The 13,864-nt window shown below is 40.5% G+C and overlaps 1 pseudogene; it reads left to right on the forward strand.

Annotated features, from left to right (window-relative positions):
• Nucleotides 1–10,045, forward strand: part of LOC119540593 — a 97,510-nt pseudogene extending 87,465 nt beyond the window's left edge.
• The last annotated feature ends 3,819 nt before the right edge of the window (nucleotides 10,046–13,864 follow it).

Genomic DNA, 13,864 nt, shown 5'->3' on the forward strand with positions numbered 1-13,864 from the left:
ACCCATTAGATCTCTGAGGAGGGCCCTTTTTTTTTTTTTAAATCCTTTTTTCATTTCCTAAAACAAGTACTCTAAGAAGCCCAATACAGAAAGCTTCAAAGACTTGCAATTTGGGCAGGTCAAGTCAAGAGCAGAACTAAGAGAGCTCTGAGACAAAAGGCAATAATCCAGTGGCTGAGAAAATTCACTAAACACCACAACTTCCCAAGAAAAGGGGGGTGTCCGCTCACAGCCATCATCCTGGTGGACAGGAAACACTCCTGCCCATCACCAGCCCCATAGCCCAGAGCGGCCCCAGATAACCCAGTGTGACGGAAGTGCTTCAAATAACAGGCACACACCACAAAACTGGGCATGGACATTAGCCTTCCCTGCAACCTCAGCTGATTGTCCCAGAGTTGGGAAGGTGGAGCAGTGTGAATTAACAAAGCCCCATTCAGCCATCATTTCCGCAGACTGGGAGCCTCCCTACACAGCCCAGCAGCCCAGAACTGCTCTGGGGGGACAGCACTCACCTGTGACATAGCACAGTCATCCCTCAACAGAGGACCCGGGGTGCACAGCCTGGAAGAGGGGCCCACTTGCAAGTCTCAGGAGCCAAACGCCAATACCAAGGACTTGTGGGTCAGTGGCAGAGACAAACTGTGGCAGGACTGAACTGAAGGATAAGACTATTGCAGCAGCTTTAAAACTCCAGGATCAACAGGGAGATTTGATTGTTAGGGCCACCCCCCCTCCCAGACTGCCCAGAAACACGCCCCACATACAGGGCAGGCAACACCAAATACACACGCAAGCTTGGTACACCAATTGGACCCCACAAGACTCACTCCCCCACTCACCAAAAAGGCTAAGCAGGGGAGAACTGGCTTGTGGAGAACAGGTGGCTCGTGGACGCCACCTGCTGGTTAGTTAGAGAAAGTGTACTCCACGAAGCTGTAGATCTGATAAATTAGAGATAAGGACTTCAATTGGTCTACAAATCCTAAAAGAACCCTATCAAGTTCAGCAAATGCCACGAGGCCAAAAACAACAGAAAATTATAAAGCATATGAAAAAACCAGACGATATGGATAACCCAAGCCCAAGCACCCAAATCAAAAGATCAGAAGAGACACAGCACCTAGAGCAGCTACTCAAAGAACTAAAGATGAACAATGAGACCATAGTAAGGGAGACAAAGGAAATCAAGAAGACCCTAGAAGAGCATAAAGAAGACATGGCAAGACTAAATAAAAAAATGGATGATCTTATGGAAATTAAAGAAACTGTTGACCAAATTAAAAAGATTCTGGACACTCATAGTACAAGACTAGAGGAAGTTGAACAACGAATCAGTGACCTGGAAGATGACAGAATGGAAAATGAAAGCATAAAAGAAAGAATAGGGAAAAAAAATGGAAAAAATCGAAATGGACTGCAGGGATATGATAGATAATATGAAACATCCGAATATAAGACTCATTGGTGTCCCAGAAGGGGAAGAAAAGGGTAAAGGTCTAGGAAGAGTATTCAAAGAAATTGTTGGGGAAAACTTCCCAAATCTTCTAAACAACATAAATACACAAATCATAAATGCTCAGCGAACCCCAAATAGAATAAATCCAAATAAACCCACTCCGAGACATATACTGATCACACTGTCAAACACAGAAGAGAAGGAGCAAGTTCTGAAAGCAGCAAGAGAAAAGCAATTCACCACATACAAGGGAAACAGCATAAGCCTAAGTAGTGACTACTCAGCAGCCACCATGGAGGCAAGAAGGCAGTGGCACGATATATTTAAAATTCTGAGTGAGAAAAATTTCCAGCCAAGAATACTTTATCCAGCAAAGCTCTCCTTCAAATTTGAGGGAGAGCTTAAATTTTTCACAGACAAACAAATGCTGAGAGAATTTGCTAACAAGAGACCTGCCCTACTGGAGATACTCAAGGGAGCCCTACAGACAGAGAAACAAAGAAAGGACAGAGAGACTTGGAGAAAGGTTCAGTACTAAAGAGATTCAGTATGGGTACAATAAAGGATATTAATAGAGAGAGGGGAAAAATATGACAAACATAAACCAAAGGGTAAGATAGCTGATTCAAGAAATGCCTTCATGGTTATAACATTGAATGTAAATGGATTAAACTCCCCAATTAAAAGATATAGATTCGCAGAATGGATCAAAAAAAATGAACCATCAATATGTTGCATACAAGAGACTCATCTTAGACAGAGGGACACAAAGAAACTGAAAGTGAAAGGATGGAAAAAAATATTTCATGCAAGCTACAGCCAAAAGAAAGCAGATGTAGCAATATTAATCTCAGATAAAATAGACTTCAAATGCAGGGATGTTTTGAGAGACAAAGAAGGCCACTACATACTAATAAAAGGGGCAATTCAGCAAGAAGAAATAACAATCGTAAATGTCTATGCACCCAATCAAGGTGCCACAAAATACATGAGAGAAACACTGGCAAAACTAAAGGAAGCAATTGATGTTTCCACAATAACTGTGGGAGACTTCAACACATCACTCTCTCCTATAGATAGATCAACCAGACAGAAGACCAATAAGGAAATTGAAAACCTAAACAATCTGATAAATGAATTAGATTTAACAGACATATACAGGACATTACATCCCAAATCACCAGGATACACATACTTTTCCAGTGCTCATGGAACTTTCTCCAGAATAGATCATATGCTGGGACATAAAACAAGCCTCAATAAATTTAAAAAGATTGAAATTATTCAAAGCACATTCTCTGACCACAATGGAATACAATTAGAAGTCAATAACCATCAGAGACTTAGAAAATTCACAAATACCTGGAGGTTAAACAACACACTCCTAAACAATCAGTGGGTTAAAGAAGAAATAGCAAGAGAAATTGCTAAATATATAGAGACCAATGAAAATGAGAACACAACATACCAAAACCTATGGGATGCAGCAAAAGCAGTGTTAAGGGGGAAATTTATAGCACTAAATGCATATATTAAAAAGCAAGAAAGAGCCAAAATCAAAGAACTAATGGATCAACTGAAGAAGCTAGAAAATGAACAGCAAACCAATCCTAAACCAAGGACAAGAAAAGAAATAACAAGGATTAAAGCAGAAATAAATGACATAGAGAACAAAAAAACAATAGAGAGGATAAATATCACCAAAAGTTGGTTCTTTGAGAAGATCAACAAGATTGACAAGCCCCTAGCTAGACTGACAAAATCAAAAAGAGAGAAGACCCATATAAACAAAATAATGACTGAAAAAGGTGACATAACTGCAGATCCTGAAGAAATTAAAAAAAATATAAGAGGATATTATGAACAACTGTATGGCAAGAAACTGGATAATGCAGAAGAAATGGACAATTTCCTGGAAACATATGAACAACCTAGACTGACCACAGAAGAAATAGAAGACCTCAACCAACCCATCACAAGCAAAGAGATCCAATCAGTCATCAAAAATCTTCCCACAAATAAATGCCCAGGGCCAGATGGCTTCACAGGGGAATTCTACCAAACTTTCCAGAAAGAACTGACACCAATCTTACTCAAACTCTTTCAAAACATTGAAGAAAATGGAACACTACCTAACTCATTTTATGAAGCTAACATCAATCTAATACCAAAACCAGGCAAACATGCTACAAAAAAGGAAAACTACTGGCCAATCTCCCTAATGAATACAGATGCAAAAATCCTCAACAAAATACTTGCAAATCGAATCCAAAGACACATTAAAAAAATCATACACCATGACCAAGTGGGATTCATTCCAGGCATGCAAGGAAGGTTCAACATAAGAAAATCAATCAATGTATTACAACACATTAACAAGCCAAAAGGGAAAAATCAATTGATCATCTCAATAGATGCTGAAAAAGCATTTGACAAAATCCAACATCCCTTTTTGATAAAAACACTTCAAAAGGTAGGAATTGAAGGAAACTTCCTCAACATGATAAAGAGCATATATGAAAAACCCACAGCCAGCATAGTACTCAATGGTGAGAGACTGAAAGCCTTCCCTCTAAGATCAGGAACAAGACAAGGATGCCCGCTGTCACCACTGTTATTCAACATTGTGCTGGAAGTGCTAGCCAGGGCAATCTGCCAAGACAAAGAAATAAAAGGCATCCAAATTGGAAAAGAAGAAGTAAAACTGTCATTGTTTGCAGATGATATGATCTTATATCTAGAAAACCCTGAGAAATCGACGATACAACTACTAGAGCTAATAAACAAATTTTGCAAAGTAGCGGGATACAAGGTTAATGCACATAAGTCAGTAATGTTTCTATATGCTAGAAATGAACAAACTGAAGAGACACTCAAGAAAAAGATACCATTTTCAATAGCAACTAAAAAAATCAAGTACCTAGGAATAAACTTAACCAAAGATGTAAAAGACCTATACAAAGAAAACTACATAACTCTACTAAAAGAAATAGAAGGGGACCTTAAAAGATGGAAAAATATTCCATGTTCATGGATAGGAAGACTAAATGTCATTAAGATGTCAATTCTACCCAAACTCATCTACAGATTCAATGCAATCCCAATCAAAATTCCAACAAGCTACTCTGCAGACTTGGAAAACCTAGTTATCAAATTTATTTGGAAAGGGAAGATGCCTGGAATTGCTAAAGACACTCTAAAAAAGAAAAATGAAGTGGGAGGACTTACACTCCCTGACTCTGAAGCTTATTATAAAGCCACAGTTGCCAAAACAGCATGGTACTGGCACAAAGATAGACATACAGATCAATGGAATTGAATTGAGAATTCGGAGATAGACCCTCAGATCTATGGCCGTCTGATCTTTGATAAGGCCCCCAAAGTCACTGAACTGAGTCATAATGGTCTTTTCAACAAATGAGGCTGGGAGAGTTGGATATCCATATCCAAAAGAATGAAAGAGGACCCCTACCTCACCCCCTACACAAAAATTAACTCAAAATGGACCAAAGATCTCAATATAAAAGAAAGTACCATAAAACTCCTAGAAGATAATGTAGGAAAACATCTTCAAGACCTTGTATTAGGCCGCCACTTCCTAGACTTTACACCCAAAGCACAAGCAACAAAAGAGAAAATAGATAAATGGGAACTCCTCAAGCTTAGAAGTTTCTGCACCTCAAAGGAATTTCTCAAAAAGGTAAAGAGGCAGCCAATTCAATGGGAAAAAATTTTTGGAAACCATGTATCTGACAAAAGACTGATATCTTGCATATATAAAGAAATCCTACAACTCAATGACAATAGTACAGTACAGGCCCAATTATAAAATGGGCAAAAGATATGAAAAGACAGTTCTCTGAAGAGGAAATACAAATGGCCAAGAAACACATGAAAAAATGTTCAGCTTCACTAGCAATTAGAGAGATGCAAATTAAGACCACAATGAGATACCATCTAACACCGGTTAGAATGGCTGCCATTAAACAAACAGGAAACTACAAATGCTGAAGGGGATGTGGAGAAATTGGAACTCTTATTCATTGTTGGTGGGACTGTATAATGGTTCAGCCACTCTGGAAGTCAGTCTGGCAGTTCCTTAGAAAACTAGATATAGAGTTACCATTCGATCCAGCGATTGCACTTCTCGGTATATACCCAGAAGATCGGAAAGCAGTGACACGAACAGATATCTGCACGCCCATGTTCATAGCAGCATTATTCACAATTGCCAAGAGATGGAAACAACCCAAATGTCCTTCAACAGATGAGTGCATAAATAAAATGTGGTATATACACACGATGGAATACTACACGGCAGTAAGAAGGAACGATCTCGTGAAACATATGACAACATGGATGAACCTTGAAGACATAATGCTGAGCGAAATAAGCCAGGCACAAAAAGAGAAATATTATATGCTACCACTAATGTGAACTTTGAAAAATGTAAAACAAATGGCTTATAATGTAGAATGTAGGGGAACTAGCAATAGAGAGCAATTAAGGAAGGGGGAACAATAATCCAAGAAGAACAGATAAGCTATTTAACGTTCTGGGGATGCCCAGGAATGACTATGGTCTGTTAATTTCTGATGGATATAGTAGGAACAAGTTCACAGAAATGTTGCTATATTAGGTAACTTTCTTGGGGTAACGTAGGAACATGTTGGAAGTTAAGCAGTTATCTTAGGTTAGTTGTCTTTTTCTTACTCCCTTGTTATGGTCTCTTTGAAATGTTCTTTTATTGTATGTTTGTTTTCTTTTTAACTTTTTTTTCATACAGTTGATTTAAAAAAGAAGGGAAAGTTAAAAAAAAAAAAAAAGAAAAGAAAAACAAGGAAAAAAAAAAGATGTAGTGCCCCCTTGAGGAGCCTGTGGAGAATGCAGGGGTATTCGCCTACCCCACCTCCATGGTTGCTAACATGACCACAGACATAGGGGACTGGTGGTTTGATGGGTTGAGCCCTCTACCACAGGTTTTACCCTTGGGAAGACGGTTGCTGCAAAGGAGAGGCTAGGCCTCCCTATGGTTGTGCCTAAGAGCCTCCTCCCGAATGCCTCTTTGTTGCTCAGATGTGGCCCTGTCTCTCTAGCTAAGCCAACTTGAAAGGTGAAATCACTGCCCTCCCCACTACGTGGGATCAGACACCCAGGGGAGTGAATCTCCCTGGCAACGTGGAATATGACTCCCGGGGAGGAATGTAGACCTGGCATCGTGGGACGGAGAACATCTTCTTGGCCAATAGGGGGATGTGAAAGGAAATGAAATAAGCTTCAGTGGCAGAGAGATTCCAAAAGGAGCCGAGAGGTCACTCTGGTGGGCACTCTTATGCACACTTTAGACAACCCTTTTTAGGTTCTAAAGAATTGGGGTAGCTGGTGGTGGATACCTGAAACTATCAAACTACAACCCAGAACCCATGAATCTCGAAGACAGTTGTATAAAAATGTAGCTTATGAGGGGTGACAATGGGATTGGGAAAGCCATAAGGACCACACTCCACTTTGTCTAGTTTATGGATGGATGAGTAGAAAAATAGGGGAAGGAAACAAACAGACAAAGGTACCCAGTGTTCTTTTTTACTTCAATTGCTCTTTTACACTCTAATTATTATTCTTGTTATTTTTGTATGTGTGCTAATGAAGGTGTCAGGGATTGATTTGGGTGATGAATGTACCACTATGTAATGGTACTGTAAACAATCGAAAGTATGATTTGTTTTGTATGACTGCGTGGTATGTGAATATATCTCAATAAAATGAAGATTAAAAATAAAATAAAATAAAAAAAAAATAAAATCATTGAGTATAATCATTGACTGTTCAGGGAGAAATATGAGAATGAAGAATACATACCAGTGATTTCTCTGCAAAAGGACAGATGACTGATAGCATTAGTAAGCTTTCTGTGAACCCTCCTTTGGTGTGCTTTGGGAGTAAGAGGCTGCCTAAACCCCATCCTGCCCAAGCTGTACCTCAGGAATAGTGTTGGTAATGGGATGTGGCTTGGAGGTGGAGTAAGGATTTCCATGACTTGACTACAAAGAAAACTGAAAGTGCAATGGTCTGTTTGTTAAAATGCCTTTAACTTCCAAGCAGCTATAGCAAAGCAGCTATGCCAAAATAGCTCAATCAAAATGTCCAGTACCCTTCCAGGCAGCTAATATATATGCTGCACATGTGCTTGTACACATAGTAGGTGCTCAACAAGTGGTGGCTAGCATGTCATTTTTCTTCGGTACTACTATACTGGATTCCTGGTACTGGCAACAAATTTAACAGACAGCCAAATATCTATGCCCATGGTCCTGGCCCTGCAGAGGCAGAGAGGAGCTATCAGTTCCAGCAGCAGCCTTGCCTTATTTTCCTGGAGCTTTCCCATGAGCTGACTCAGGACATAAAAACTATGCAAATCTGGCATAGGGGATGCAAGAACATGGAATGTTTTGTTTCAGCTTCAACTTCTTCATTATTATGTTTTTAGTCATACTTGCAGCTGCTACTATAGTGTACATTATTTTTAGAAACTGCAACACAACTAAGGGGAAAGGAAAGGTGCTTTTCCCTATTGAATTTTTCTACATTTAAAGAACAACCAAATTATAAAATTCAGGGAGGGGGCATTTATAGAAGATGGTAAATAATGAAAATATTTTAAGATAGGTTTTTGTTTCCAATGTGTTGTGAAAATAATTTTGAAAGAATTTGAAAAAATGTAATGCATATATCTAAGAGTGGGGAGGATTAAAACCTTTAAAAAGTAAATTCCTTCAGAGTCAGTTTACTTGGCTCAGGCAGTTGATGGAATATAATGTTTATAATAATGATATAGGTCTGACCTGGTATTTATTAAAGATGAGATATGCTTTATATTATGCATGAGACCCCAGTTTGTTATGGAGAAGATCAAATCTGCTTTCAGACTAAATAAAATCCTCTCAAAGTCCAGTCCTTGCATCTGCCTTAAAATTTGGGAACTTCAGAATATCCCTATAATGAAAGACCAGGGAAAGTTATGAGAAATTATTAGCTCAGGAAATCCAATATATATTTGAACCTTATAATATGAATACAAACCCACAGTGTCTTTTAGAAGTTGAAAAACTAAGGAAAAGCCTTGAAGGAGAGTTTCAGCACACAGAGGGATGGTAACAGACACCAAGAAAATCAAAAACTGACAGTCAAGATTTCAAAGAACATGGAGTTAGTGATTAACTGTGCAGAATTGGTGCAAAGCCAAGTTTGGAGGATGCAGGGATGGATCAAGAATTTGTGAGGCATGAAACTTATATAATTGAGAGGGTGGGAGCCCTCTTTAAGAAAAATAATTAAAAATTACAAATACAAAATTAGGTCCAAGCAATGGAGGGGCCCTGAAGCTTATATTTCCTTAGCTGCACAGTAAAGCCACCACAAATTAAAGGCAGAAAGAAAAGATTCATGTGTGGGAAACTAAGTCTTCCATGTTGCCTGAGGCATAGCTGGGGTGGTGGCTTAGAACTCTGAGCCGCAGGTCTGCATAGCTGCCATGCAGGCCCGCCCTGTAAAGATGTGTGTCTTGTGACTACCATTGTCTTAAACCTAGATTGTATATACCTGATGTAAACCTATGTAGCTGGTGGGCTTTCCCAAGCCTGAGGGCCTTTAGCATATACACCTGATCTTTTGTAATAAATAGCTGGAGCGAGGCTGCATTAGTGTCCACTTAGCATGAGATGCAGTGGGCCCTCTGCCCTTAACTCTTAACTTTGTGTCCGTGTTTCATTCCTGCGCCACCCTGTCAGCAATAAGTGGCGCCCGAACAGGGACTTAAGAACCAGACCTGGTTCCTGACAGAAGAATCGCTTGAACGAAGGAGGTACAGCGGCGCAGGAACTTGGGTGGAGGTAGCGGCTGCGTGTTTGTATGCGTTCCATTGTAGAACGACTCCCAAGCATTATAAGCAGGGTAATGGGTAATGCTGAAGGACACAATAAATATGTTTTCTATATTTCCCTCTTATGGCAGTGGCTGTGGGCCAGTGGCATTAAGGTGGGGAAATCACAGATTTTGGAATTATTGCAGGTTATTGAAAAATATTGTTCCTTGTTCCCTACTCTTGGCTCCCTTGAATTGCATGACTGGGAACGGGTAGGTAAAGAGTTAAAGCAAAAACATTTGCAAGGAGTTGATTTACCTGTTACTATTTGGTCTACATGGTCTTTAATTAAGTCCGTTCTTGAGACTTTGGAGGCTGATGGTGACGAGAAAGAATATGAATCTGATGACGATACTGGTCCCAATCCTCTTTCTGATGATGATAAGGGTAAAAAAGATCAGTGAAATCTCAGGTTTTTTGTTCTTGTCGGTGCCCCAGACCTCCTTCTGTGCCTTGCTGTGGGGAGTGGCCTCTGCCTCACCCCCCTTCCTGGGCCGGGCGGCGCTCCGCTGACCAGGCCAGCCTGTTTGTCGGACGCTCAGCGGGGTCTTGCGGAGGTGAAGCGGCGTGGAAGTTTGGGGGCTATGAGTTATCCTGTTGCTTTCCCAGTCATGGTTACTGAGGAAGTGCCTCCTGGCCAAGATGTTAATCAATTTGAGACTTGATGACAGGCTGTTGATAGTCGACAAAAAAAGCTTGGAATAGACTCGAGGCTAAAGGGAGATGGAAAATGTTAACTAATCTACGGAGTGTCAATGCTGTCATTCAGCCCATAGGACCTTTACAACCTGGGCTCCCCAATCCTGGCATTGTTAGGTTCAGAGCCATTCAAGAATCCACACAAATGCAGCGAGTCATGGTTTAAGTAGAGAATTTAAGGTTTATTAGAGGAAGAAAGCAGAAGAAAGCAGGTGGGAGCCATCAGAGAAGAAAGGAAAAATGACTCTGGCTCTCTATCTGAGGGCAGCATTTTTTAAAGGAAAAACCCACGTTGGATATTGGGGGGGAAGGTCCTGCTGAGTGTGTTCTGGGCCTCGATTGGGTGAGTGCTTATCAGTTTCTGCTGACTGGTTGCTAGGGTTTTAACACATTACTCTTCTTTGTTGTGCACTATATTATTTATGTGGAGGAAGCAGGCCTTTTGGCTTGTTTGCAGTCATTCATCTTTACGGGGATATCTGATCTTGGCTTGTCTGCCCCCTGGAGTCTAGGTGCCACTGTGACTGGGATTCCTAAAACAGCCTTCAACCCTTAGTTTATGGCACACTTGGTATTTATGAGATAAGCAGCAGGGCCCATGGATCAGACATTCCTTCTATATGTTAGACTCTTTTTCTGGGGCCTGACAGGCATGATTCCTGAAAACTGAGCTTTAGTGGTTATTGATATCAAAGACTGTTTCTTTTCCATCCCTTTAGCAAATCAAGATAAACAAAAATTTGCATCCACTAAATTTGCAGCTTTCACGGCTGCTTGGCAGATTCTTCACACCACAGGTATTCCGTATAACCCGCAGGGTCACTTTATTAACATGGGGAAGAGGTTATGCTTGTGTTTCCCCAGGTGATGGATGAGCACCACTTTGGATACCTGCTCGACGACTGAAGCCTTACCATGAACCCAGCAAAGAAAAGAAAATTCCCATGGGACATCAAGCCACCAGTGATGCAGTTCCAGGGTCTGACACTGAAGGCAACAGTGATCAGGCCAACACCCCGAACTAGGGAAGCCCGATATCCAACTTGGGGGCAGATAAATTATGTTAGGATGCTGAAAAACAAGTCCAACGAGACAAGCTGTCTATGACTGGTTCTAACCTGATGGCAGCAATGATGGCTCTTATTGCTATTGCTGTGAGTACAGTTCGTTCAGTTTTCCCTCCTTATTTTGGCTGCCTGGGTCCAAACCATTGTTGGGCATGGAGGCCACAGGGCATAGGCTGTCAAGGAGACAAAACTAACCCTCTTGGGGGGAGCTGCCCCTCCCTTACATCACCCTGTATGGCCCCGGAAGATGGCTGGTTAGCCAGAGACGGGTAAGATTCCTCAGGGAAGGAACAACCTAAGACAGGCACAGTTGCAGAGGGGGCATCAGGAGAAAACTTGGGGGCCAACAGAGGTGGGGCACAGAACCTCACCCCTCCAGCTTTGCAAGGGTCTGAACCCTCACCCCTTTCAAGGGAGGTCTCCTGTCCCCGTGGCTACTTTGTTTCCCACGCCCAGCTCAGATCAGAGCCCAAGTGGCAAACAGAGATCTGGCCAGCAGCTAAAACAAAAAGGGGGATATGTGGGAAACTGAGCCTTCCATGCTGCCTGAGGCATATCTGGGGTGGTGGCTTAGAACGCTGAGCCGCAGGCCTGCATAGAATGCCATGCAGGCCCGCCCTGTGGAGATGTGTGCCTTGTGACTATGATGACGATATATACCTGATGTAAGTCTTGTGACTATGATGACGATATACACCTGATGTAAGTCTTGTGGCTATGATGATGACGCTTCTGTAAACACCTGATGTAAATGCACCTGATGTACACATAAGTATCTGGTGGGCTCTCCTGAGCCCAAGGATCTTTAGCATATGCACGTGATCTGCTCTAATAAATAGCTGGAGCAACTCGGCATTATCGTGCACCTCGCACGAGATGCAGTGGGCCCCCTGCTCCCTTAAGTCTTAACTTTGTGTCCATGTTTCATTCCTGCGCCGCCCTGTCAGCAATATACATGGACCAGAATTCCAGGGTGGTAAATTCCAATCCCATCTCTCCCATCTAGTTTGTAAATATGAGTGAGTTATTTACACTCACTGCACCTCCATTTCTTACCTGGCAAATGGTGCTTGTGATACATAAAACAATGAAAAAGAAAAAGTAATCATGAAACTTACCTGACAGTGATTGGGGTTTGAGATACACCTATGAATCAATAAATATGATTGAGTCCCTGCATATCTTTGCCTCAACAATCTATATTTTCATTACCTGGATAATTTATAAATCTCTGCATTCAATTATTTAATCAGTCAACAACATTCACTGGGTCCCTACTCTGTGTCAGGTACTATATTAAGTGCTGGGAATACCAAAGGGAACAAGACAGGTAAGGTCCCACTCTCTGTGGAGCTTCTTTCAAGTTGAGAGTGAAAGATAAGAAATGAGCAAAATGAAATAATTTCAACTAGTGATAAGACCTGTGGAAAAAATGAAACAGAATAATGGAATAAGGAGGGCATTAATTTATTAAACTAACTTCTGTGATATCCTCACTGTAAGACATGCAAGAGTAAAGGAACTGTAATTGTGACCCTCAAGTAGCTTATCTGGTGGAATGAATAAGACAGACTCTAAATGCAAGGAGAGCAAGAAAGGGCAAACATTATAAAAGAGAAGAAAAGGAAGAAAGAACAAGAAAGACTACCTGGAGAAGGAATGGCATCTGAGCTGGGATTCAAAAGATTGGCAGGTTTTAACCAATTATAGGAGTGGGACAGCACTTCCCTTGTGAACACCTGAGACGCTGAAGGTTAAATACTCAAAATTCAGTGTGATAGCATCACTGTTTAGAATTAACATTTTTAAATGCCCAGCCAGAATATTTTAATATTTTGTTTTTTATAATTAATCTATATACTTCACATAGCTACAGTACTTTTATGAGAAAACTTGCTACAGTGCATTTTTATTTGGTGTGCAAGTTGTAGCTGCGTAAATATTCATCAGCATTATTTCTCATTAAATGTGACTTAGTTACAGCAGCTTGTTAATTAAGATACGGTTTATCAACACATTGAAACTGTTTCTACTAAAGTCAAACTCATTTGCATTGCTAAATAGCACTAATGATATTTATTACTGGATGCATCTTAAAGGTTCAAGCCACAAGAATAAATTTGCCTGAAAGCCAAAATAATTTGATGCTAAGGTTGATGTGATATTTTAAATTTTATTGAAACATTGAGAGGGAAATGAGATTATCCTTCTCATGATAGAAGGTCCTTTTCATGACCCATCATCCACGACTTTAACAAATTCTTATTTTCTATTGATTATGCTAGGAACTCTTTGAAATTGCACAAATAAATCTAATAGCAGTTCCATCATCCAAAGGAACAGTTTCTAATTCTGTAACATATCCCTTTCTTTACACAGAGTATAAAAAAGAATGGAATGATTTCAGGTTTGGATTGGTTTGATTTGGTTTGGTTGTTGGTTTGGGTTTGTTGTTGGTGGTTTTCTTTATCTGTTTTAGGAAAACAAAGTCATTATCATATATTTCTACCTCTAAATTCTTACTGCTAATCTAATCTATATTTCAATTCCAGATCCTAGATAAAAGAACAAAGATTAGGCAGCCAAAAATCTGCTCTAGAAGCAGGGGTGAAATTTAATTTTCCAATCAAAATGGTCAAGCTTCTCCTGCTCTTTTCTTCCCAAACCTAACCCTTCAGTACTTTTTGCTGCTGTTGTGATGGTGGTTGTGCTGACGAT

Source organism: Choloepus didactylus, chromosome 7 (genome assembly GCF_015220235.1).
Source record: "Choloepus didactylus isolate mChoDid1 chromosome 7, mChoDid1.pri, whole genome shotgun sequence".
Lineage (NCBI taxonomy): Eukaryota > Metazoa > Chordata > Mammalia > Pilosa > Megalonychidae > Choloepus > Choloepus didactylus.